Source organism: Pygocentrus nattereri, chromosome 24 (assembly GCF_015220715.1).
Source record: "Pygocentrus nattereri isolate fPygNat1 chromosome 24, fPygNat1.pri, whole genome shotgun sequence".
Classification (NCBI taxonomy): domain Eukaryota; kingdom Metazoa; phylum Chordata; class Actinopteri; order Characiformes; family Serrasalmidae; genus Pygocentrus; species Pygocentrus nattereri.
Genome location: NC_051234.1, coordinates 28,453,142 through 28,479,334, shown reverse-complemented (window position 1 = coordinate 28,479,334; position 26,193 = coordinate 28,453,142). Strand labels below are relative to the sequence as shown.

At 41.8% G+C, this 26,193-nt stretch overlaps 1 pseudogene; it reads right to left on the bottom strand.

Moving 5' to 3' along the window:
• Window positions 1–2,154: 2,154 nt before the first annotated feature.
• LOC119262347 lies at window positions 2,155–26,193 on the bottom strand (annotated as a pseudogene).

Genomic DNA, 26,193 nt, shown 5'->3' with positions numbered 1-26,193 from the left:
TCTCCAAGTGTGTTGAGCTGTTCAACACTCACACATACACTCACCATCCACTTAATTAGGAACAACTGCTTTGTACTTTCACTCTTTTGTCCAGACTACGAGGTCCACCTACATTATAGGTCAGGTGTTAATGTAGCCTGTAGCCCATCTGTTGCTGCACAATTAGTCAGCCATGCTCTACTCCGAGGGTCCTCAACCTTTTTCAACTCAAGGCCCACCTATTCATTTGCACTACAAAGCATGAAGGTCCAGAGGAAAACACAGGGATTTTTTTTTTATCTTTGGGAAATTTTCAACATGGCAATGTTTGAGCGCCTACCCCAGCCCACGCCTCAAACATGCAATATATATCAGCGAACATAAAATATCAACACAATGGTGGAAATTATTCTATAACAATATTTTACACCAGTTGTGCGGGGTTATTTTGTTTCTCTCTGCTGTTGCATGGCTTGTATTGATGTTGTTTACCATTAGAAAATGTCTTTTTTTCCCACTGTTAAGTCATTTATGTTTTCCTTGACTTTTTATGAGAAAGTGCCATCGGCGCACTACAGACCACGGATCCCCTTCAATACTGGCCTGAGGACCTCCAACAGGTGCTCTGAGGCCCACGTGTGGTCCATGGCCCAGTGGTTGCGAAACCCTGCTCTACTCCACAGGTTCCCAACCGTGGTCCTGGAGCACAGCCTGGATAACTCAACACACTTGGGGAGCGCTTGTCAAATCTGCTATGTCAGCTTGGCCCATGTTAGCTAGCATTATGCTGAGTGATGCAGGACAGGGAGGACCAATTATGCTTAACACACAGATGGTTGCACCAGTCCAGAGCTCCATTGCTGGCATTTGTATACACTTCAGTGCCACTTTAGGTTAAGAACGATCTACCACTCAACAATATCCAGCTAGGAGCAGGAAAATAAATGACCACTGAAGAAGTTAGTGCTTACCGAACACAAGCATATACAGCCTGCAATGGTTCCCCAGCAGAGTGGATCTACAAGGTAGGCATTTCCGATAAAGTGGCCATTAAGGACATATAATGAAATAAGCTCTGCAGCAGCTCTGTTCCATCTATCACTGTCAGAGCTTTTAAGACAAACACTGATGTTATTGTTGAATGTCAGTTTGATTTCTGGTCTTATTCTTATTTTGTAGCCATTGCGATTATCTAGTTTTGCTACTGTGGACAACAAAGCTATACAGAGAAAGAACGAACGCGATAAATCAACACTGGACGTTGTCTAGTTTAGATAAAGAATGAATGTAAATGACAATACTGTCATCTTCTCTGGCTCAGCCAGCACTAAATTCAACTTCCCTAAAAAGATAGATGAGCGAGGCTGCTTTCATTTGCAGACACTATTTAAAAGGGGCATACTTTCATCTGAAGGACACATTTGGGTTTGTGGTGCTGTCTCAGCAGCCCAGTGGACTGGAGAAAGACATTACACTGGAAAGCAATGAAGGCAGGAAATGGGGAAGCGAGAATAAAGCTTGTTTGATGAGAAAAGCGAGGTAAATGCTATTTGTGAGAGAACGCGACCTTCTAGGCCATCCAGGTCAAGTGGTAATGGATAAAATAGAAAGCAAAATGTTTCACACACATTTCTCACTGACTTCAAGCCTACAAAGACAGTGTCTCATGGCATACAAGTCAATGAAGTCGGCTCTAAAGGAAGAAATAATGGTTATACAGGCGAAAGGATTTGGCTAAGAACCAAAAGGCTAAATTGATCTAGCACACATTCATACTGCATGTCAATGACGGCAGCAACTAAGAGGGAATGCTTAGCTGTAAAAGCAGAAGGTCTACGAACATTTTGAGGTTGGTGAAAAGGAATTTCAGGGTTTCAGGTAAAAAGGAAAGAACAAGCTAGGCTTATCTTACCACCGCAGAAGCTAGCAATTAGCCCAGTTTGTGTTATTCTATCTGTGCTCTTTAGCTTTTTAGCTAGAGAGGGGCACTGCCTCCAGCACAGGATTAGCAGAGGGAAAGAAAACCTCATTTCATACCAAATTAATGATGATTCTCTATTACGAGGATTTCCCTGTGATTTGGGGCCCCAGTGCCATTTTTAACACTTCTGCTAACAAGAAATAAATAGGACAGTAGGGGCAGTTTCAGACTGCTTTTCCTTTGAGACATGCTCTTCAGACTTTCACTTGGACTTGCAGAATATCTCGGAGGCTGAACTTGCCACACACAAAGAAATAAAACGTCCTGAAGCTGTCAAAGTCTTTCTCGCCTGTGTTGGAAGCAGCGCTCAGAAAGTAGCTCATAGCTTGCTCAAACGGAGCAGGTCCCTGGATAAACATTAGCAGAGAACCCGCCATCCTCTCCTTCTCCACTTAATCACAGAGAGGGAATCAGGCGAAGGGGGAGTAAAGAGGATTATGGGAATTTCTGTGGGTGCCCATGGCCTGATCAAACACTGCTTTTGTGAGGGGCCTGGCCAGTGCCTCTAAAAATTGGATTAATGAAAGTCTGTAAATATTCACCGCTGAACCGAGCTCATCTGGAAGGCTTAGCATGTGACTATGAAGAAGGTGGTCACAATTTATGACTTATAACCAGATTTCATGTTAACCCTAAGAAAAGCTATTACTTTTGCTTTGCAAGGGGCATCGCTGGAGAATTATGAAGGGGGGGTTGGGGGGGCGGGTGGTGCGCCTAAGTGTGAGGTTTCAGCAAAATCCAGGTGAGTGCGGAAGTCAATGAAAAGGAGAGGTTTATTTACGTTAGGCAGAGTCGGCATCAAAGTGCACGCAGAGGTCAGTGTAGCATAGACGATCACAACTGTGATCATCACAACAGGCAAACAGAACTAGTGGGGCAATCCAAAAAACAAGGTTGTGATAACAGGCAACCAGAAATAACAGGGCAAGACAACAATCAGAGTCAAGATAAACAGGAAACAGGTCAACACCAAAAGGCAGTCAGAAATAATGCTCAGCAAGTTCACAGCAGAAACAATACAACTCTAAAGCCTGAGCTTATAAACTATTCTAACCAGGTCATGTGACCACCAACTCAGGTGAGACAAGTCAGTAATCTGGTGACTTGGAGCGCTGATAGGTGCGTGACCCCATCGTCACCGGTCATGTGTTCTTCCAATGATTCCTGGGAGATGGAGTTCCTAACACTGGTAGAGTCTGTCCGAGGTGTGACACTAAGCCACTAGGATCCCCCAGGGGAATTTTTTAATGTCTCCAAAGTGTCTGTTCATTATGAACTTTTAGAGTAGCAACAGCCAGAAAACTGATCAAAAAATGGCTATTTGGTCAATTTGGCAGAGAGTATATCCATCAGTGCAGAGCTGGTATGACCTAAACACTACATCCATCCAGATCAAGCAGAGGTACTGAAGTCAAGCAGCGTCCTCTCCTCTCGCTCAGATAAACTAAAAGGTGCTAAATATATTAAAAAACACAGATTATATTATACTGATATTACACATCGGTTTAGTTTCATTTGGTGTCATCAAAAAGTGTAATTTTGCTCTGTAGGCATATTTAATAAGCTAGGTAAAAAAGTTTCATGGTAAACTCAGAATTAGTCTCCCTAAATGTCTTTCTCTCGCTCTCTTCCTGTGTTTAGCAATACATTAATTTTATAAAACTTACATTTACAAGAACTCAAAGAAACTATGTGAGAACAGGTTTTTTTTGTTTTGTTTTAACTGGTAAACGTCTTGTCTTGGCCTTTGATTAATCTTCCACCTCTTAGTTTCCAACTACAGGTAGAGGAATCGAGGGATATAAAATTATATTACATGATCCACACAACGTGACCTTTTCACTGACATTAACTTACTGTAAACAACACACACACACATACACAGACAACGCTTATCCTTCTGGGTTGCGGGGGGAGCTGGAGCCTATCCCAGCAGTCATGGGGTGGAAGGCACCTTGCTGTAATACACCCTGGACAGGCCGCCAGTCCATCACAGAGTTGACAGACAGACATATACATTCACACATACACTCACACGATCACACCTAGGGGCAATTTAGCATGTCTAATTGGCCTGACTGCACGTCTTTGGACTGTGGGAGGAAACTGGAGCACCCGGAGGAAACCCACGCAGACACGGGGAGAACAAGCAACAATATATGAAATATACTGGTGTTATTATTTTCATATACTGAAGAGAAATCTAAAAACAAAGAATATAAAGAGCTGTCATTTCTACATCTTCACACTCTCACACTCTTGCTATGAAGTGAAGTTTCTTCTAATTGGCTTGTGCCTCATGCAAACCCAAAGTTAGCCTTAGCTAGCTAACAAGCAGCCAGGAAAATCCTGATAGCCAACTATTCTGACCATAATTGGGCATAAATCCATATTGTCGGTGGGTAGTCACTCTGTCACTAGGCCGGATTACTGTTTCACTCTGTATATTGTAGATTTTGAAGAAGGTCTAATGTTTATTTTAGTGAGCTTCTGACCAAAATCTGGTCACAGCTTCAGCAGTTGCCAACTCACGTTACTTTGCAGAGCGAGTGAAACCAAAGACCCTCCCACAGGTCTGATATGATTGGCTTCATCCTAACTGGAGTTACAACAGAATATTTGGGGCCTCTTTCAAGTGAATCTCCCTGTAGTTATGTACATTTATTTGGGACAGTGAGCTAAATAACTAAAGCCCTCCTAAAACTGGCCTGCTTCACTATGCTGATCAAATGTAGTGTTGACTTAATTACATATTGAATCACAAAATGAGTTTCAATTAATTGAATATTACAGCCACTCACAGATGAAGCGAATAACATTGGTTATCTCATAACAGTGGCTCATATTAAGGTCTGGGGTATTTTAGAGAATAAATGGGCAGGCGTGAAAACATGAGTGACCCTGACAAGGGCCACATGACCAGCACGAGTGAATATCTACTGGTGACAGGGTCTTGGGCACCTAAGGCTTGTTGATGCAAGAGAGCAATGAAGGCTATCCCATCTGGTCCAAACTGACAAGAGGCTACTGTGGAACAAGTGACAGAAAATTTTAATGATACCCCATTTCTGGGTTGTGGAAATCTTGGCTGTGTGAAGACACTCAGAGCCGTCTATATATGTGAGGGTGTGTGAGTCTGTGTGTGTGTGTGTGTGTGTGTGTGTGTGTGTAATCAGTAGAAACTTGTTTGGTTAATGGTTTGAAAAGAGAAGAAGAAAAACGAGTCTTTGACTTCACTGAGTAAACACATAAGACAGTGTATCAGATCACATGATATATGCCAAGTGCAGCACTCATAAAGACTAATGGACAGTATAGACCCGGTTGAAATGGATGTACTGAATGACCATCACTTTAAATTGACTTTGATTAACTGGAGTACGAAGGGGACCTGCTTGAGAGATTGAAGCTGGAGTAGTGGGTAGCTGTCCACTGGCGTCCACTAATGAGTCACAGCGAACCTCTGATAAGTAATAGGGGGCTGATGCGGTCAGCAGGCTAGAAAATGATGCATGAACCCTCAGTGAGACCTGTTACTTAAGAGTGGCGCTCTGTGTGTGCGTGAGAGAGAGACACGGAGTGAGAGAATGCTGTCTGATCCAGTTGCACCAGAAACTTTACAGATCATTTCTCATTTTCGTCCATCTCTTATGGACTTTGTGTCCAAAGGTTTGTAGACACTCATTCATCCAATATTTGTCCTGAAATCGAGAGTATCTATCCGGAGTTTGTTCCCCTTTGCTAAACAGCCTCTACCTCTACCAGGCTTTAAACTAGATGTTGAAACAATGTTGTGAGGACTTGATTGCATTCAGCCACAAGAGCATTAGTGAGGTCAGTTATTCCAATTTATCCCAAAAGTGTTGGATGGAGCTCCGTCACTCCAGAGAACATAATTTCACCGCTCCACAGCCCAAAGCTCCGCGATGTGGCGCTGAAGGTTGTGTTTGTTTTCTCAGCATACACAGTTTGTTCGAGATGACCCCAGAGATAAAAGCCGATAATTAAATAAAAAATAAAATAAAACCTGTCCTGTGACTTTTGCCTCACCCTGTACTTAAAAACTACACCATAATAATATAGCAAACAGAAAATATGTAAATTAATTACACGCATTATCAAAGCCACTTATCCTCCTGGGTCACAGGGAGTGCTGAAGCCTATCCCAGATAATATAGATAATGTGGAAGCCAAAAAAAGGTCAACTGTCCATTACAGGACAGACAACCATACACATTCACACCTAGGGACATTTTAGCACCTCCAGTTGGCCTGATTGCATGTTCTGGGCTGTGGAAGGAAACCCACGCAGACACGGGGACAACATGCAAACTCCACACCCTGGTCGCCCGGCCGGAGAGTGGAACCCAGGCCCTTCTTGCTGTGAAGCAATGGCGCTACCCACAGCACCACCCAAGAAAACTGATCATAGAAACAAAATAAATAGAACAACTTAGAAAGTATAGAGACTTACACCTGCAACTCTTATACAAGAGTTATTTAAGTATTTTAAATTGACAGAAAGGGAAAAAGTAGCACTCAGTTATTCTACACTAACTGCATTATATTAAAATGCTTTCTTACCAAATTCTATAGATGGAAATAGTATCAGCGACAGCCAGTCATTATTTTTAATACACATTTCATTTGTTCTGATTGTAAGGAAAGATGAAATATGTCGTGGCTGTTTCAACAATGCTTTATAAATAAAAGCCTATAAATGCTGCTTCTTTACAAAGATGACAAGTATATGTACATAAGAGCTATTCATAAAGTCTCCATGGTGATGAGTCTCCCAGGTTTTCCATGTTATGGGCCTCTTAATGCTACAAGAGGCCGAAAGGTACAATTGATCTCTGTATAGTGGCTCCAATAACTTTTCACTTACACCTAAATGAGTGCAGGGCTGCGGCCCCCCAGACGGGCCCTTCGTGCTGACTGTGTGCTTACGTCCGATAACCTCGACTGTACTGGATCCGACAGAAACAGCTCCAGACAGCCTGTAGCAGTCCTCTGATGCCATGGCGACAGGTCGTCCAAGCAGCCTTTGTGTGATGGATGACTCTTATTTCACTGTCAGCCTTGAACCATTTTGGTGTTTATCTTGTTAGCCTCTCTTACACACCATCATTTATCTTGTATGGCCAAGGAAGAGCAGATTTCAGCACATGTATCATTTGATTAAACATTAATTTGTAATTAATGTAATTAACTTCCAAGGTGCTTTCCACAGTTATACTGCACTTATTGGATCGACATCAACCTGTGATTTGTGCTAATGACTGTTTCATATTGAGGGATTTAACAGTAGTCGGTGCTGGCATCTCAGGGTCAAATGAACCCAGAGGAAAATGCAGAGGAAAAATCTGCTAATTCCACCTTCTCATTCACTCTTCTTCTTATGCAATATGATCTCTAAATGCTGTTGTGTCCATTTCTGCAGGAAAAGAAAATGAAGAATGAAAAAAAGAGCAAGCAAGCAAATGCTTCGGTACAACTCCAGTCCTGGAGGGCCAGTGTCCAGCATAATTTGGTACTTCTCCTACTCAGACACACCTACTAAACCTCGCAATTTACAGAGCTGAATCAGGTGTGTTTAAGCAGGTAAACCACCAAACTGTGTTGGAAACCACGCCCTCCAGGACTGGAGTTACGCACCCACTTCAGACGACTGTCAGCTGTTAAACTGGGCCTGAAGAACACATTGGCAGGCTGATAATACTGAACGATATAGACAACAAAACTGTTTGATCTGAATCGTCAAATCGTCTTGGTGGCGGCATCACTAGGATTTAAACTCACAATCCCCTGTCATCAGGATGAAACTTTAGATCAGAGGCCTTCAAATTCAAACCTTTAGCTGTTTTGCGGGGACAGTCTCACTGGTCCTGTGGTTCTATACCAGGGGTCGGCAGCATGCAGCTCTGCCCTGTTGTGGCTCCACAGCAGAATTAGGTTTGTAGGTAAAAATAAAATAATCCTCCTTTGCAGCAAAATAAAGCTCTGCTGATCGGTCAACACAGTTTAACTATAAATGGTAATTATATGAATGTATAATAACTAATTCACCCTTTAACTCTGAAGGTTGGCGCAGAGTGTATCCCAGTTCAGGGGCTGCATCCTTTGGAGGCTCCATTTGAAGGCCGATTGCGTTGCAGTGGTGCAACTAGGTTGTTTCAGAGGGTCCTTCATATGCAGCTGAGAAATGTGTCCTTTTTCGTGACAACGAAGGATCCAAAGGGTGGATAGAGCACTTTTAAATATATGTACTGGGTTTAAACTGAGGTGAATGGCTAATGATACAAATGTAAAAAAAAAAAAATCTCACCAGTACCCGGTGGCGAAGCATCTCCAATGAAAAAATAAAGGACTAAAATCAAAGTTTCTGGCTCCACCTTTAAAGAACTTTAAAAGAACTTGACAAGAGCTTTGTTTCATGGCTCAATGGTAAGGACTGGAACAGAGGTGCTGTGACGCCAACAGAAAATCCGTCATAGGGCAGACCGTCTCATTTCGGTTCAGCCTATGCGGGTCTAGGCAGCCTTCGAAGGATTCAGCCCCTGAATAGGGACACACTGGCCGACTGCCAACATAGCACCATAGCAACGCAGACAAGAATCTCACCTAGCTAGCGAAAAGAAAGGTTTAATTTTTTTTTGTATGGAAGATTCCAGCCACCACCACCATTTCAGACACTCGAAAAGGGGTAGAAGTAAAAGTAAAAAGTGGAATTGGGCCTTTTTCTCCATTATAGTTAAACGTATCAAGTTATGCCCAGTAGGCCACTTCAGGAGAGCAGCATCTACACCTCTACAGGGCCTCAGCTAATTGTCCAACTCCCCTCCTTTATCATTATAGTGCACACTGTACAGAGACGTCTTGATAAAAGTAATGTGTGAGAGATGACTTAAAAGTATGATCTGCTAACTTGGCTGGTCTGGACTACAAATGGCTTGTGCGCTCCATCTAGGCCTTCAACAAAAGTAAGCCACATTGTCCTTTAGCCAAGAGGTTCAGCGCAACAGGAAAAACACATTCACATATTATCTGAGCCAAACGGAGCGTTGCTGTGCTTTGTGTTTAAAAGGAGGTCTTGCAGACACTGCACTCAAACACCCAGGAACGAGGAGCATTTTCATTAGCTGGATTTACCATCAAAATGCTTGAATTCATTTTCCAATTTCCCCTTTTTCCATGGCTTCTCATCTGCAGCACCATGTTAAAAGGCTGATAGTTCAGAGCTGCTGCCTCTGAAGAGGGAATGAATGGGGGACCCGAGAGTCTGTCAGCATGTTTCCACTGTATCTCGGAGAATTGTGTGCTTAGAGCAGCTGTTCTCCAAAACCAGGAGCAATGTTTCTGCATCCAAGCTCATTCGATCAATAATAACTGACCCAGATCGTTTTTATCATTTTTCTTGTGAATCGTGCAAAACTCCCACATAAATAGGTTGCCTTACATTTACTTGATGTGTACATCAGCTCAATATGAATGAAATATGTTACATTAACATATTTACTATGTGGAAGTGCTCAATTAGGTTACTTAAACTAAGCTGATGTAACATCCCAGATAATCAATTTGACCCGAATCTGGGCCACATCCAGCATTTAATTGCAGCCCACATACATGGAATGATGACACAGGAAAGGGCAGGATGCGGTTTATTACTATTACAGGAGTGCATCTCAGCCACCTTTAAACCACCACTGCCACTGGCTGACTCACCACCCAAAACCACTAGTACAGGGATCAGCAACGAAATGTTAAGAAGAGCCATTTTGTCCTTTCAACAAAAATCAAACCACCATGGAAGCCACAACATTTTATGTCCATTTCATCATCTTGGCTGGAAATATGTCTCAGTATGTGCTGATGTACACTATATTGCCAAAAGTATTGGCTCATCTGCCTTCACATGCACATGAACTGGAGAGACATCCCATTCTTAATCCATAGGGTTTAATATGATGTCGGCCCACCCTTTGCAGCTAAAACAGCTTCAACTCTTCTGGGAAGGCTTTCCACAAGGGTTAGAAGTGTGTTTATGAGAATTTGTGACCGTTCTTCCAGAAGCGCATTTGTGAGGTCAGACAGATGTTGGACGAGAAGGCCTGGCTCACAGTCTCCACTGTAATTCATCCCAAAGGTGTTCTGTGGGGTTGAGGTCAGGACTCTGTGCAGGCCAGTCAAGTTCTTCCACACCAAACTCGCTCATCCATGTCTTTATGGATGCTTTGTGCACTGGTGCGCAGTCATGTTGGAACAGGAAGGGGCCGTCCCCAAACTGTTCCCACAAAGTTGAGAGCATGAAATTGTCCAAAATCTTTTGGTGCTGAAGCATTAAGAGTTCCTTTCACTGGAACTAAGGGGCCGAGCCCAACTCCTGAAAAACAACCCCACACCATAATCCCCCCTCCACCAAACTTTACACTTGGCACAATACAGTCAGGCAAGTACCGTCTCCTGGCAACCGCCAAACCCAGACTCGTCCATCAGATTGCCAGACAGAGAAGCGTGAGGCATCATTCCAGAGAACACGTCTCCACTGCTCTAGAGTCCAGTGGCGGCGCTTTACACCACTGCATTCCACGCTTTGCATTGTGCTTGGTGATGTAAGGCTTGGATGCTGCTTGGCCATGGAAACCCATTCCATGAAGCTCTCTATGCTGTTCTTGAGCTGATCTGAAGGCCACATAACGTTTGAAGGTTTTCAGGTGTTCTAATCACTTCCATGGCCACAGGTGTATAAAGCCGAGCCCCTAGGCCTGCAGACTGCTTCTACAGACATTAGTGAAAGAATGGGTCGCTCTCAGGAGCTCAGTGAATTCCAGCATGGTACCGTGATCGGAAGCCACCTGTGCAACAAGTCTGTGAAATTTCCTCACTACTAAATATTCCACAGTCAACTGTCAGTGGGATTATAACAAAGTGGAAGCGATTGGGAACGACAGCAACTCAGCCACAAAGCCACGTAAAATGACAGAGTGGGGTCAGAGGATGCTGAGGGGCATAGTGCGCAGAGGTCACCAACTTTCTGCAGAGTCAATCACTACAGACCTCCAAACTTCATGTGGCCTTCAGATATAAAAAAGAATAGCAGATAGACCAACCAAAGGTTGAAGGTCGCCAGAGTTCTTGTGCCACAGAGCAGAGCGTGTGGACGCGAGTTCGTGGCAACCCATCTGTAGTAGCCAGAAGAGTCTTCAGAGAGTCACACATGCACAGACCTCAGGCATCTCAGCTGCCTCGGAGGATCCCAGCTGTTCCCGAGATGAATGAGTACAGCGCGCAAATCAGAGAACAAAAACACTTTGGCTGGATCTTCATTTGCACTTCTTTCCACGTTTGAAAATAAAGCTTCGAATGTGATTTTCACGCTGTGTAACTGATCACCATGAGAGTGTGACTCAATTTCAGCCTCTCCTCTCCTTTCGTCCTTTTGATCAAGAGAGATACATCTTCATTTTTGGTGCTTTAGTACAGTGCTCTTCTCAGAATCATATATCTCCTATAATCTTAGGGCACCTTCAGAGGTCTTGTACAGACCACGCCTTGGCAGGTCTGAGCTATTTTGGTGGTGAATGGAGGACTAATAGCTTTTTAAGCAGGTGCTCATAATGTTCTGGCATATCAGTGCTCAATATGCAGTAGATGTTATGAGGCCTGGTCACTGCATTCTCTTCTGCATGATGGGCCCCAGTATGATTCCCCCCCATTTGTTACGCCACTGAAAACGGCACTTCTGATGCAAAGAACATTTAAATCGGCACTATGTAACAAAATTAAAAGAGGTAGCGTTACTGAGCATGGAGAAAAAAAGAACCCACTAAAACATGGTGAGTGTGCGCTGCTGTGAGCCACCTTGTAAAGCTCAAAATGACTCTTTACATGGTTTTCCATTTCCATTTAGAGGGGCATGTAGCCCTAAATCTTCACCCAACTCTTCTGTTTTAACAAAAATTGGGACACCCTACTCCTAAGAGTGAACATACAAAAGGGAGGAGCAAGGGCTAAGAGGTAGGGGTGAGGGGTAATATTAGGCCTTAATAACCAAATAAGAAGCCCAAATGACTGATAACGGATTACTTCCAAAACCTTTCTCAGAGACATGTTCTTGTGGCTGTGTTCTGACATAAACGAGGTTAAAACAGTGATGTTAATTAACATGTCATTCTTGAGAGTGGGTACTCTTTAAGACAGATGAAAGTGTACTGTTCCTGTCTTTTATTTTGCTGAGGAAGGCGAAGCTGTTGAGAGTCTCTGAGGCCCTGTATCACATCACAGCACTGCACTGCTCTCTGCCTGAGGAGAAACTAAACGGCTGCCAAACGGAGCCGCTTCTGTGCTGCAGGGTTTTATCCGCACATCTAGGGAACGCAGCAACTTTAATTATCTACTTTATTTGAACAAACTCCAGGGGGCTGCTTTCCTGTTATGCCAGCTTTTCTGTTTTTACGTTGTTTGCCAGTTTCAGGTCTGCTGTCCCTCATGCGGAACCTCCTGGTTGCGTGAAAATCAATGCCGCTTCAGATGAAGAGTAAACTTTTAATAAAATCTTTAGGTTATGGCACCTTTGCTTGTGCCAGAAAGCAGGAGAGAGCAGGCACCAGGAGCAAAGTGAACCCGGCCTGAATTCTCCCAGCAGGCCTGAGCTCAGAACAAAGAGAAGTGTGAGGAGAGTGTGTGAGGAGAATGAGCATGCTGGGCAGACCTGCTGAGTCTTCTGGAAGCTCACAAGAAGATGATTAACACTGCAGTCTTATTCTGGGGAGCTTTCATTTGCAGTTTATGGTAATTGATTTAGCACATTTTCCCAAAATAGCTCTCAGGAACAAAGAAAAATATCTGAAGTATCACATTCATTCAGATCATGCACTGACCTGTATCAGCCCAGGCAACTTTCTGAATAGAGATCCTTCTCAAGCTCTTGCAGGTACTAAAAAACGATCTTCAGAGATCCTTAACCTTTAGACGTCTAGAGTTACTGTTGTTTTACTGTTCTGTAAAATATTACATATAATTGTTGCAGCTTTACAATTTAGCTTTGCTGTTGCAACATATGGCTGACTCTTTCAGAACTGTGATGTCAATGCCTGTAGGGCAACATATCCTTTGTTTACATTGATTCCTGATTATCTGAGTGCTAAAAGTGCCAGATTTTTTTAGACCCTGAAAAGTTGCCACACCAAACTTGTTAAATCAAACACATCCTAGCTGCTTTGCACTCAGATTGCATCAAAGTCACAGTACCTTCAAGCTCCTGAAACAACACTTGATTTGAAGGCCACCTCCATCGGGACTTAACACATGCTTATACATTATGTAGCCCAAAGTATGTGGATGCTTGACGATCACACGTGTGTGAGCCTGTCAGACATGCCATTGCAAAACCATGGGCACTCATTCATTACGCAATGACATTCATTACATAGTGTGTTAGAATTAGTTTCTACAGTCATTTGAGCACAAACCCATTGTTTTGAAGTACGTGTCCCAAAATCACAGCGGAACATTGTCACTACTGAAACACACATTTTCACCAGTTAAGTACCATTTTTGTGTTTCGATGAAAAATATTATGATTTTAGGGGTGAAACATTCAATCATTTAATAAAATAAACAATTGTTATTTTATAGCTGTAGTCCAACTTTGCATTGCAACATTTGGAAGCAAGTGATGGTGAGGTTCCTCTCTAAAACTTACTCAGAATCACCACCTAAATTCAACTGAATATAAAACGAACAACATACACCCATTTTTATTAATGCATGAAAACACAGTAATTCTGTAATTCTGATCTGCCCTCAGGAGATGCTTGAATTTTGGAACCAATGAACATCAGTAATTCATTATACCCAGTCAAGCCATCATGGGGACATCAATTAGATGCTCAACCAGCATTTTAACACGTGGAAAACAGTCTTTTTTTTGTATAATTTCATATTAAAATTGTCGGTGTTCTGTATAACAATATAAAAAGGTCAGAGCTCTAAAACACTAATAACTGTAAACCTATAAATTTCACTTGTATGGTAGGTGTACTTTATTTGGATAATCCACTACAAAGATGCTTTGTAGATACTCAATTTACTTTCAAGTTGCATTCAATAAATATCTACTAAATTGGCCATAATTTTCTTTCATTCTAATTCTGACTAATCCTAACCCTAACCTTAACCTGTGTGGCAGTCACCGGCCCTGTGACCAGAAGGTTGCCGGTTCGATCCCCAGAGCTGACAGTACATGACTGAGGTGCCCCTGAGCAAGGCACCTAACCCCCAACTGCTCCGCGGACGCTGCGTATAGGGCTGCCCATGCGTGCTCACTGCCCCCTAGTGTGTGTGCTTACTGGTGATTCACTTCACGAATGGGTTAAATGTGGAGGTGAAATTTCCCCACTATGGGACTAATAACAGTCAATTAATCTTAATCTTAAACCCTAAACCTGAACCCAACCCTCACCCTTGTCCTAGCCCTAACCCTTGTCCAAATCCTAACCCTAGACCCACTGTTTAGAATCAGAGTTTCAATAGATAGTTTATCAATGTGAGCGTCTGTAGATAATCCATAGGGGACTGTCCAAATGAAGTGAGACCCAATATTTTAATTTTAAAATTCATAATAACCTGATTGCCTTAATATTATGCGTTCATTAAACTTCAGTTAGTTAACACAATGTAAAATGTTTTATTACTCTGTGTTTAGTAATTATAAGCAGTGCAAGAACATGACTTCTTTGACAGCATCTGAGTTGCGTGGGAGGTGCTAAAGCAGTTTAAGACCCCGAATACTTCTAGAAAACCCTAAATTTAATCCCCTGCAGTGCATCATGACCTTAGGCAATTATGTAACATCATGCATGGTTGCCTGCTGTTGTTTTTCTAGGCTTGGTGCTTATTTATATTTCATCAGTGACACATTAGGCCCGACAGTGTGTCTGCCACATTCTCAGTCACACATGGCAGACGATGACCGGAGGCTGAACGTCCTGGCCGCAGCAAAGGAATGTCAAAGGCAGCGCTGTTCTGTGTGTAAATAAAGGATTATGTTATCGCTTTACTTTAATCCTGAGGCATGTTCATTTGACTCTGTTTAGAAAATTAACTGAGCCACTGTTGTTTCCACTCGCCAGCTTTGTTGCAGCAACATACGACCTTAGCGCTTCAGATCCGACTCTTTCAGAAATGTGACATCAATTTAAAAAGACAAGGACAGTTGGATTTCCTTTGTTTACGTTTGTTCCTGACTGTCTGAACACTAAAAATGGCAGATTTCTTTAGGGCCTGAAAAACCAAGTTCCCACACCAAATGCGTCAAAATAAACGCAAAACCTGCAACCAGATTGCATCAGTCACAGTACATTCAAAGTCCTGAAACAAGGTAACACTTCATTTGGATGACACCTACATAGGGACTTCATAACACATGCTTGGCCCAAAGTATGTGGACACTAGACCATCACATGTGTGTGAGATTGTTAGACATGCCATTACAAAAAGATGGGCATTAAGATAGGGTTGTCCCCCCCTTTACAGCTATAACCTATAGCCTCCACTCTTATGGAAAGGCTTTCAACAAGATTTTGGAGAGTGTCTGTGTGAATTTGTGCCTTTCTGAGGTCAGACACTGTTGTTGGACGAAAAGGCCCGACTGGCAATCAGTGTTCCAGTTCATCCCAAAGGTGCTCAGTGGGGTTGATGTCAGGGCTTTGTACAGGCCACTGGAGTTTGTCCAGTGCACAGGACACATGCTGGAACAGTTGCCATAATGCGTATAATTGTCTAGGTCTTGCTATAGCATTAACATTACCCCTCACTGAAACTAAGGGACCGAGCCCAAACCCTGAAAAACAGCCCCAGATCATTATCCTTCCTCCACCAAACTCTATTGTTGCCACTGTGCTTTCTGGCTGCGTTCAGCTGACATCCTCCAAACCGAGGCTCGTCCAGCAGACTGCCAGATAGTGAAGCGTGATTCATCACTCCAGAGAAATGTTTCCATTACTCCAAAGTCCAGTGGTGCCATACTTCACACCACTGACGCTTGACAATGCGTATAGTGATCTTAGGCTTGTGTGTAGCCGCTCAGCCATAGAAGCTCCCAATGCACAAAAACAATTGCTGTTTTTTTTTCTATTTTTTTGACCCCACAGTGACTCAAAATGTGCTCTACCAAATGGTTGAGCAGAACATTGTCACTGAGCTCTTCAGTATGACCCATTCTAATCTATGGAGATTGCATGGCTGTGTGTTTGATCTTATACACCTGTTGGCAATGGGCATGGCTGTAACACCTGAACTCAATAATTAGGCGGAGTGTCCACATACTTTTGGCCAGATTGTGTACCTTGAATAACAGATTTATATGCTTGAGTGTTTATGAACAGTCAGTATTCCCAATTTGTATGTGAAGTAAATGGCACTGTATTCATATAAAGGCCCGTAACCTGAAGCGATGTACAGTTGAGATGTTCCATTCCTAACACTGTGCAGCATCATTCATGGCAGAGTTTTCCTGTATTTCTACCTTACAGGAGGTCGTGGCACAGAAGACAGTCTTGCCCTGCCAACGTAAACACCTTCAGAGCTCCCAACCAGGTCTGGAAGGTTTACAGTCTCAGCCAAGAGAGGCTTGACAGAGTCTTTTTTCATCATTACTCACCCTTCCATCCATCATGCTCAGCGACTGCCTTCCCATCAGGAGCCTAAAGACGGTGATGAAGACTAAGACGAAGAAGGATGTAGGCTGTCTATTCTGAGAGGCTTTCCTCTTTCTCTCATTCATTTTTGAAACTGACTCTAAGGGTCTTTCGCTCTGGCTGGAGGTGCTTCCATATGAACCTCTGTGCCTTCAGCTTCCATAACCATCAGTAGCACCAAAGCTGGGAGATCTACACCACTGGTGTCTGTAGCTCTACATCCCATGAGTAGCTGAAGGGACTGATGAACAGTGTTATGGTAGATCTTAGTGTCCTCCTTACATCTAGTGTGTGATCCTGAATGAAAGCAGGAACTTTACAGCATATTTGAATCATACATGCATCATGCAGTGTTTTGTTCAGTGTAGTAGCAGCGTGCAGTAAGCATGTTCCTTTTCAGAGGCTACACATCACCACAGAGGTGGAGACTCAAGGAAGTTGTGTTAGTGTTGCATGTCCACCTGACCTGCATCTCAACTTAGGAGTGCGCTTAACTGCTCCATGACTCGATTCAAATTGACTCATGACTTGAGTTGGATTCGAGACTCGCACGATTTCAGCCACAAACCTTTTGTTTCAAACCTCTGTGTTCAAAAAAACACTTAAAAACAATGAAATTTTCAGCTATTAGATATTTACAAGCATTATTCTAGAATCTATTTAAACTCAAGATATACATTGAGATAGTAATAAGTATATATTAAATAGAAATAAATAAACAAAACGATCATTTATGGGGATGGGGTACTTCCTATTGGGAGGTGTCTGTCCTACTGTCCCAAACCCTAACCCCTAAATTTACACTCGCAGAAAATACTTTGACCTTTTTGACTTTAAAATGATGCCAAATAGTTTAGATTTATCATGAGTTATAAGAAAACTCCATTATAAAAATTCTATCCCACGTTTTCATGTCATTCCAGTTTTATTTTATAGGGGGAGCCTTATTTTAGCCACACCCCTGTTCTTTAGAGCCGGAAGCGAGACCCTCATGGGCACCTGTCTATAGTTAGACAGATAGTTTTGAAGTACATGTGTTCCAAAGTCTGAAAATCAGTGTGGCACATTAAGAATAGTCCCTACCGAAACACACATTTTCTCCACTTAAGTAACATTTGTGTTTTGATGAAAAATATGATGATTTAATGTGTGTACAGCTCTTTAAAGCTGTGCTTGCTATTCATGTACTGGCTAACATTTTTGAATTGTGCTCAAAATGCGCTAAAATTGCCACTACTGATAGTCACTACTGAAACATTTGGTAAAGGTTTTGTTAGTGACAAAAAGAAAGATGTGTGTGATTTTGCCTTTCAGTTTTGCTTCAGACAAGTCCATTGCTAGGGTTTGAGTACACTGCATTATGGGTGTTGTAGTAAATTTATGTTGTTGCTTTTGCATCTGTAGGCAATGCAAAGTTTTCTTTTTCTCCTGGGCACTATCGTTTTCTTTTCCTGTTGTTTAATAAGTGAGCTTTCTGCTGTAGTAAACACCCAGCACTTCACTGACTTTCTGGTCCAGCTTTTGAAAACGGGAACCCCAGAGCGGCAGGAAAGCTCAACTGTGGCCCTGGAGTTGGTTATGGAAAAAGCTCCCCCGAGTCATCGTGAATGCAGCCTGGAGGCAGAAATCTGGGAAGCTAAACGGCAGTAAATGCTGTAATGCCGTCCTCCTCCCAGCAGCATCAGGTTCACTATAATGAGCCTTCATTTGCGAAGAGAAGCTCTACGTGCAGTAAGCGCAGGGTTTAAAGGAAAGACGCAAAACTAGTAATAGCTAATGTAGATTTCGTTGTCAGCTAATCTAGCCGAAGGTGTAGTAAGTTACAGATTACATTCCTTAAAACTTCAGCTAGATTAGCTATAGGATTAGCTAGCCAACGTGCTGCGAACTACAGGCACTGTGCTCACTGGGTTTAACGCTTCAGCTCGGTCCTTCAGTCTGAAGGCTTTTCCATAATTAAAGACTCATTATTTAAAGCCATGTCAAACCCGGCAGGAGCCACTAATGACCAGACTGAAATTCTCCCCATATGGAAAAAATCATATGGCCGTATATTTTTATACTTGAAATACACTGGAATGTATTTTGGTATGGATGCAAAGACCAAAATATATTTTAGAATATATAATCATTAACCAAATATACTTTAAAATGCATTCAAATGTATGGAGAAACTTTACACATCGAAATGTGCCATAGAAAAATACATGTATTTGTCAAATACATTAGTTTGAGTGCTGTCTGACTGCACATATATATATATATATATATATATATGTATATAAGCCAGAACATGTAATTGTTCAGTTCATGTATATGTAGTTATATCTGTAATCTATTGTAATGCAAACTTATAATGAGGTATAATTGAAAAAAATAACAACAAATACGAATAAGGGCATTTTCAAAACATATTTAACGAATATTTCATACATTGCAAAAATATATGATGTATACATTTGGGAAATATGTTCAAAGGGCATTTTAAAATTATGTTTAATGAATACGTTTTTGGCCATTTGGCCAGAATTTACTTGGACTTGCATGAATCGACTCTGAATGTTAACTAAAATCTGTCTGTTGCTTAGTAACAAGAGACTCGCAATGCACCATATGACTGAACTGATGTCACAATCTACTGTGTATACTAGAAATTCCAAATGCATTGTGGGAGACTGTGCTGCCCTCAAAATCACAGTGGAATTCCATCTTACAGCTTGGATCCAAAGAGGAAAATGACAAACATACAGAAAAGGGATCCATTTCAGTCGCGGTGTCTTTATAAACAGGTTTAATGGGAATCAAAATAACCTGTTTATGTGCTTAGTTAAATAATTGGGTAGCTGGTAAAAATCACACGAACACTGTGATTGGCATGTATGTAGCACCCTGCTGCAGCCTTCCTATAGGTAATGTGGTTAGCTGAGCATGACGGCTCACAGCGGTGGCTGCTAGATGAAGTGAACGTATGTTTGAGCATCTCCTGCTTAGAGGAACAGAAAGTGATGGAGAAAGAATGAACAGTTCCCACTTCAGCGGCGTCACAGTCAACTGAGAAGCCTGTGACATATAATGAGAGAAAATAAGATAATAAAGAAGACAGAGGGGTAAAGGCCGAATGCAATGAATCAAAGCAGGACAGGTAATTCATCCTCTCCCTGTGCGCCTCACTAATGAACAGAGGGAGGCCTTGCCCCTCGCAGGTTTGTGTGTGTGTCTGTGTGTGTGTGTGTGTGTGTGTGCGCTAGTGCTCCCTTTCCATCTCAGACCTGCTTAATGGGGTCTTGGACTCAAAAAGCATTTGGCACTGCATATACATGTAATGAGGCAAGAAAGGGGGGATCAACAGAGTTGCAGAAAGGTGATGCAGTCGAGACTGACGCGGCTTTTTTCTGAATTTCTACAAACACCATTTCATTTTATAGTAAATTAGTTCGGGCTGGTTTATGTTTATGAACAGACGCCTACAGATCAACATAGTAAAGGAGCTCATCTGTGATCCTGAGTTTAAAGCCAGTTTTTATTCAACTTAAACTTGGAACTAAGTTGTAAATAAATCTGAAACTGAAACTTTGCTTGTGTGTAAAAAGTGATTTCAGAGCCACTCGGTTCTCCCTGATGGAAACTGTTTACCTTCAGTGTTTTGTGCTTCTGATCATTTTAATAGACGTCAGCGTCACTAATTAATGACGCTCTATTAAAAGCCTGGTTTACCAAGAGAGACGCTGGAGGACTTTCACCTGAAATGAGTTCATGAAGCCAGTCTGGTTATAAAAATGATAACAGGACATCAGAGCCAGAATTACTCTTTTAGTACTTTTACTTTATACTTAAGTACATTTGAAGGTAAATACTTTAGTACTTTTACTCAAGTTGAGGTCTAAAGGGAGGAACTTCTACTTTTACTGGAGTGATATTTTACCTTGGGGGTCTCTACTTTAACTCAAGTACATGGTGTGTGTACTTCGTCCACTGCTGCCAGTTACGGATAACACATTTTAGTAGTACAGAATGCATTAAATCAGAAAACAATATGACACAAAATGAGTTAAAACAGGTAAAACAAATGTGTTGTTGTTTAACGCACCACGTTTTAGAGTTTATAGTCATGTTTTTAATAATATTTAATAATTGCATTTTTCAAAAATGCTTATCGCTCCAGACCTAAACTATTGAATATAGTGAATTCATACCACTCCTTTTTGTGTGTGGTGTGTGTGTGTGTGCATTGTTTTTAAAAAGTTCTCAATGTACAGAGTTGGCACAAGTTCTCCTCTTTCAGAAAGCTTCCATTTGAGTGGTGGCTGTGAATCTGGTTCTGATGGACTCGTCTGTCAGACAGTGCACACTTTACCTTCAGCTTAGACGGCATGTTCCAATGCAGCAAAGCATATGTAGCTCAGCGGAGGAGCGGCTGTCGTCTCTGTGAGTGAGCAGCAGAGTTTGGTGAAGACAGCACGACTGCACTATTACTACCAGCTGCACTAACTCAAAGCTACAAACCTCTAAAATTGATCAATTATTATGAAATAAATACATGTTAAAGCAGCTTCCCACTGGTTTCTATCATGAGCTGAGTTTTCTGTTCTGAAGGTCTTTCTCTGGATTCAAAAACCAAATCTGTGAAAGACCATGCCTGTGTGTGTGTGTGTGTGTATATATATATATATATATATATATATATATATATATATATATATATATATATATATATATATATATACATATACATACACACACACACACACACACACACATATATATATATACACACACACACACTACTGATCCCTTTGTGACCACCGCCACCTCCTCTGCACCCTGACAAGGCTCTTCATTATATCGTTGTCTTATTCTTTTCTTTCTTATTATAGACCCGAAGTGGGTGTGGTTGTCAAGTGATAACGACAGCCCAGAGTTGGTACCTGATATCTGACCCTTCCTACATTCAGTCCAATAGCTAGTTTTTATTCGCCTTTGTGAATGCTGCTATATTAAGTAAAGCAGTTATGAACACAAAGTTACTACTGAACTAAAATATGGTTTAATTTGTGACTTACACTGTATCTCAAATCAACATCCCTTGTGTACGAGCCACTTTTAGTCAGTGCTGGACAGTAACCAAGTAAATGTAATTGGTTTCTGTACTTAAGTATTTTTTCCTGTATCTGGACTGAAGTTTCTCCATTTCTGGGCAACTGTTTCCTTTCACTCCACTACATTTCAGAGTCTAATATCCGACTTTTTCCTCTGCTACATTTTGAGAAATCTGTCGTTCCTTTTGGTTTCTGTGTGTATAAAAACGTAACATGTCAAAACGAAAGAAGCTCAAAGCCAGAGCACCAATCAGGGCCCAGCGGTCACTTTGTTTACAGCTGGTTTTGACCTGTTGGTCATACCGACCCAGTGCAGCACGCGGTTCAACGTCAGCGCAGCAGCGTAAAACTTTGGGAGAGTCTGTTCAACATAAATGATGAACTAACCTAACTTTGTGTAAATAGAGCTCAATATAGAAATATGTCCACATATGCAGTCGAGACTGACGCGGCTTTTTTCTGAATTTCTACAAACACCATTTCATTTTATAGTAAATGAGTTTGGGCTGGTTTATGTTTATGAACAGAGGCCTACAGATCAACATAGTAAAGGAGCTCATCTGTGATCCTGAGTTTAAAGCCAGTTTTTATTCAACTTAAACTTGGAACTAAGTTGTAAATAAATCTGAAACTGAAACTTTGCTTGTGTGTAAAAAGTGATTTCAGAGCCACTCGGTTCTCCCTGATGGAAACTGTTTACCTTCAGTGTTTTGTGCTTCTGATCATTTTAATAGACGTCAGCGTCACTAATTAATGACGTTCTATTAAAAGACTGGTTTACCAAGAGAGACGCTGGAGGACTTTCACCTGAAATGAGTTCATGAAGCCAGTCTGGTTATAAAAATGATAACAGGACATCAGAGCCAGAATTACTCTTTTAGTACTTTTACTTTATACTTAAGTACATTTGAAGGTAAATACTTTAGTACTTTTACTCAAGTGGAGGTCTAAAGGGAGGAACGTCTACTTTTACATGGTTTGTGTACTACATCCACCACTGCTTTTAGTGCAAGTAGTATTCACCAATGAAGGACATTCTGGCTGCTTTCAGTGGGTCAGATCAACAGACCCATATTAGAGAAGCAAAACAGTGGCAGTGTTTACAAATGAGTATGCAGACAAAGCCCTTTATAATGTCTCTGATGTTGAGGACTCACCTATTGTAACATCCTAATTAGAATAAGAAAAAAAAGACACATTTTTTTCATTTGGTGGAGCAATTTTAAAGGAGCCAGCTCAACAAGAGATACGAGTGTCATGTATGGAGAATATGAGGCTGGATGTAGTTGCAAGCAATCACCAGATAAACACAGAGAATGATACCATTAACAAACTACATAACCACTCCATACAGCATAACAGAGTCGAGACCACCAAGGACTGAAACAAAGGGCTAGATATAGCTAGAAACAACAGGGGGCCCCTGGGGCTGTACTACGAAGTAGGTTTAACACATTCGGTATTTGCTCAAGAAAGCCAGCTTCAGAAAGCCTAACATTCCCCATCAGGCTTAATTGGTATCATGAAGGTGGATTTCAATCTAATCCGTGAAGCTAAATAAAGTCTAGTTAAGTGGGTGGGTACACAATATAAGAAGCTGTGGTGCGTTCAATCGCCTGAATGTGCAGCTTAATGGAGAAAAGCAGAGCCACTTACTTCAGCGCAGAAGAGCGAACTATAATCATTAAAGGCTATGAGGACTTCAAACATGTTTTTGGCTAAAAAAGTAATACAGTCTCTGCTGCAAAGGCTCGTGAGGAAACATGGCAAAAGATAGCAGGCTGTGTCAATGCGTAAGATCCACATGCATCATGCATAAAATGTTAATTGTGCAGTCCTATTATATTTTCCAGAACAAATGAAGAGGCACAACTGTTGCTATGCAAAGTATGGTGTTCAACAAAGCCTATCAATCATTATGTACTTACAGGCGCAATCCAAACAACCCAAAGCGGTCTTGGCAGCAGGTTAAAGTAAAATACAAGAACACTGTCCATGTTTTTTTGCCTATGTTAAAGAATATTATCTTCAGGGCTTTTATTAAAAGTTACTCACACTTCTCTTAGCCAAGCCTTTGCAAACAAACAGGAGAACAAACTTCTTATACAACAGCTGAGGAGCTGGCTTTGGAGGCGAACTATGGATGGCCTATTATGGATGGTATCAGCTCTTCAAACCCTGAGAGCAGCAGAGATTGGACCCCTGCTGTTGAAGGTATAAACAAAATCTGCTTGGCCAACTTATTGTGATGCAGACTTTATTGTTGCAGTTCACAACGATTCCCAGATTTTGAGGGCCCAGCCTGCTCCAATGGGTGGAGCTCCTCATATGTGTAGTTGTAGACACTATATACTGAAAAGCATTCATATTAATGTAAGCCTATTTTCATAGATGGATGTCACAGGAGATGAGGACACTATATCTGCATGCTCAGAAAGGCCTGTAGAGGTGAATGACCTTTGTCATGCACGGCTGAAACAAGTTGCCAATTTGATATGGTCGCTTGCATATTTCACCTACAAGGATGTGCTGTACTTGAATTCCAACAACATTCAGAGTCTCCTTCATGTCAGCTGGGGTATTCAGTGTTTCTTCACTGATCAGTAACCATAGAATGTCATCTGTAAGTCAATGTAATCTTGTGTAGGATGATTCTGTGCCCCGACACCCTGAGCCTGCAGCATCTACCTCAAGGCCAAGCAGAGGAACTTCTGAGGTGCATATGCAGTATTTAACTGCCCATTGCCCTGCACATGGTCCCTGCAACTAACCCCTGTAATTGTGATTGTAGAAACCCTCAGCAGACACCGTCTGAAGCCTTTACAGAAGGACACTCGAACTTGACATTGAGTTGAAGACACTGCAAATAAAAAATGTAAGCTGGAAATAGAGGAACTTGAAACCAAGAAGGTAGCATTGCACTATATTGCACTTCGCATTGTCTGGATGTAATGCTCAGAGTTGTACTTTTATCTCCACAGAAACAAGACTTGACAAGTCAACAAACTCATGAGACTATTCGTGTATGCCACTGGTCTTTAATGTAATCAAATAAAATGAACAGGAATGAAAAATCAAATAAGTATAGAGAGCAAATAATTTATGAGAAAAAAAAAATTACCTGAAAAACTGCTCAGTGATGAAACGCCACACCATCCTTCTGTCTTCATGATCTGTGGGATCAACAATGTCAAGTGGAGGTTGTTCCATGGAAGGGGCTCTCTTTTCTTATTATGTCTATGTTGTTCAGCACTACACAGGCAACAGTGATGTCACATGTCCTATTTGGGGCACATCTGATTCCACAGAGACAGCTGAATCATGACTACAGGATACCAAAACTCATCTCCATCCTGGCCCTGGGTTTTAAGAGTGTCGCATCAAAGCAGGTCTCTGGACCAGGATGTGGTTCAGGGTATGGTGTCAACAAGTGACGAAGGCAGGCATACCCTTTGTCTCCAATCAGCAAACCACTGATGTGTCCTGTGATGCAGACGTGCAACAAAATAACGTGAGAATGTGAAACGCTACATTTAACTGTAAGCATCAAAATGACTGGGTCTTTTATGTACCTTGATGCTGTTTCTGGTATAGTGTGGATTCCCTGAAGATCCGAGAATCGTGTATGGAACAGGCCATTTAGAAGCAAGACTTGTTATCAGGCACTGACGATGACAAGTCATCTGAAATAGATTTGTTCAGAACATCCAATATAGTTATGGACAATAATAGTGCTATGGTAATGGAATGGAATCCATCATCTAGGCCCATGCAGTTTCATTACTAAAGGAACTTTTTGATTTTGTGCCTGCACATTGATGCTGTGGAAAGACTTTTGATTTACATAGCCTCATGCTGTCCCAAGGCTGCCATCATGGGAATGTGGGTACAAATCAATGACACCAATTACTCTGGGGAATCCTAGAAAAAAGACCCAAATGTTATCTACAGCTACTGACAGTGTATTGCTCAAAGATGAGCACAGCAGGAATAACTATCTGCAATTTTTTTCTGATAAAAAACATTCTTTATATTTTGCACTGGCTAGTGTCCAGGAAACACTACCAACACATCTAGCAGCTCTTTCAGTCCAAGGTAAACCCTGCGTATAGCCCGACATACAGTGTTCTTGCTTAGGTGCACAGCATCCCCCACTGAGTACAAGTAAGCCAGTAGCGAAGTACCGCAGTGCTATACAAACTGTTTGTGGCACTGTAAGCGCATGGCTCCGGAGGGTGGGATTGCTAACATAAGGCTCAAGAAGTTTGCATATATAGATAATGCCTTCAGCTGAAAATCTATACCTTTCAAACAGTACATCATTGGGCAAAGTAGGCCGATTTAATCTTTCCCTAAATATTCTTGCACTATGCAGTGATCCTCCTCCAATGTGAGCGCCTTTATCCCCTGGGTCATCTAAGAAGGGTGAGGCCAT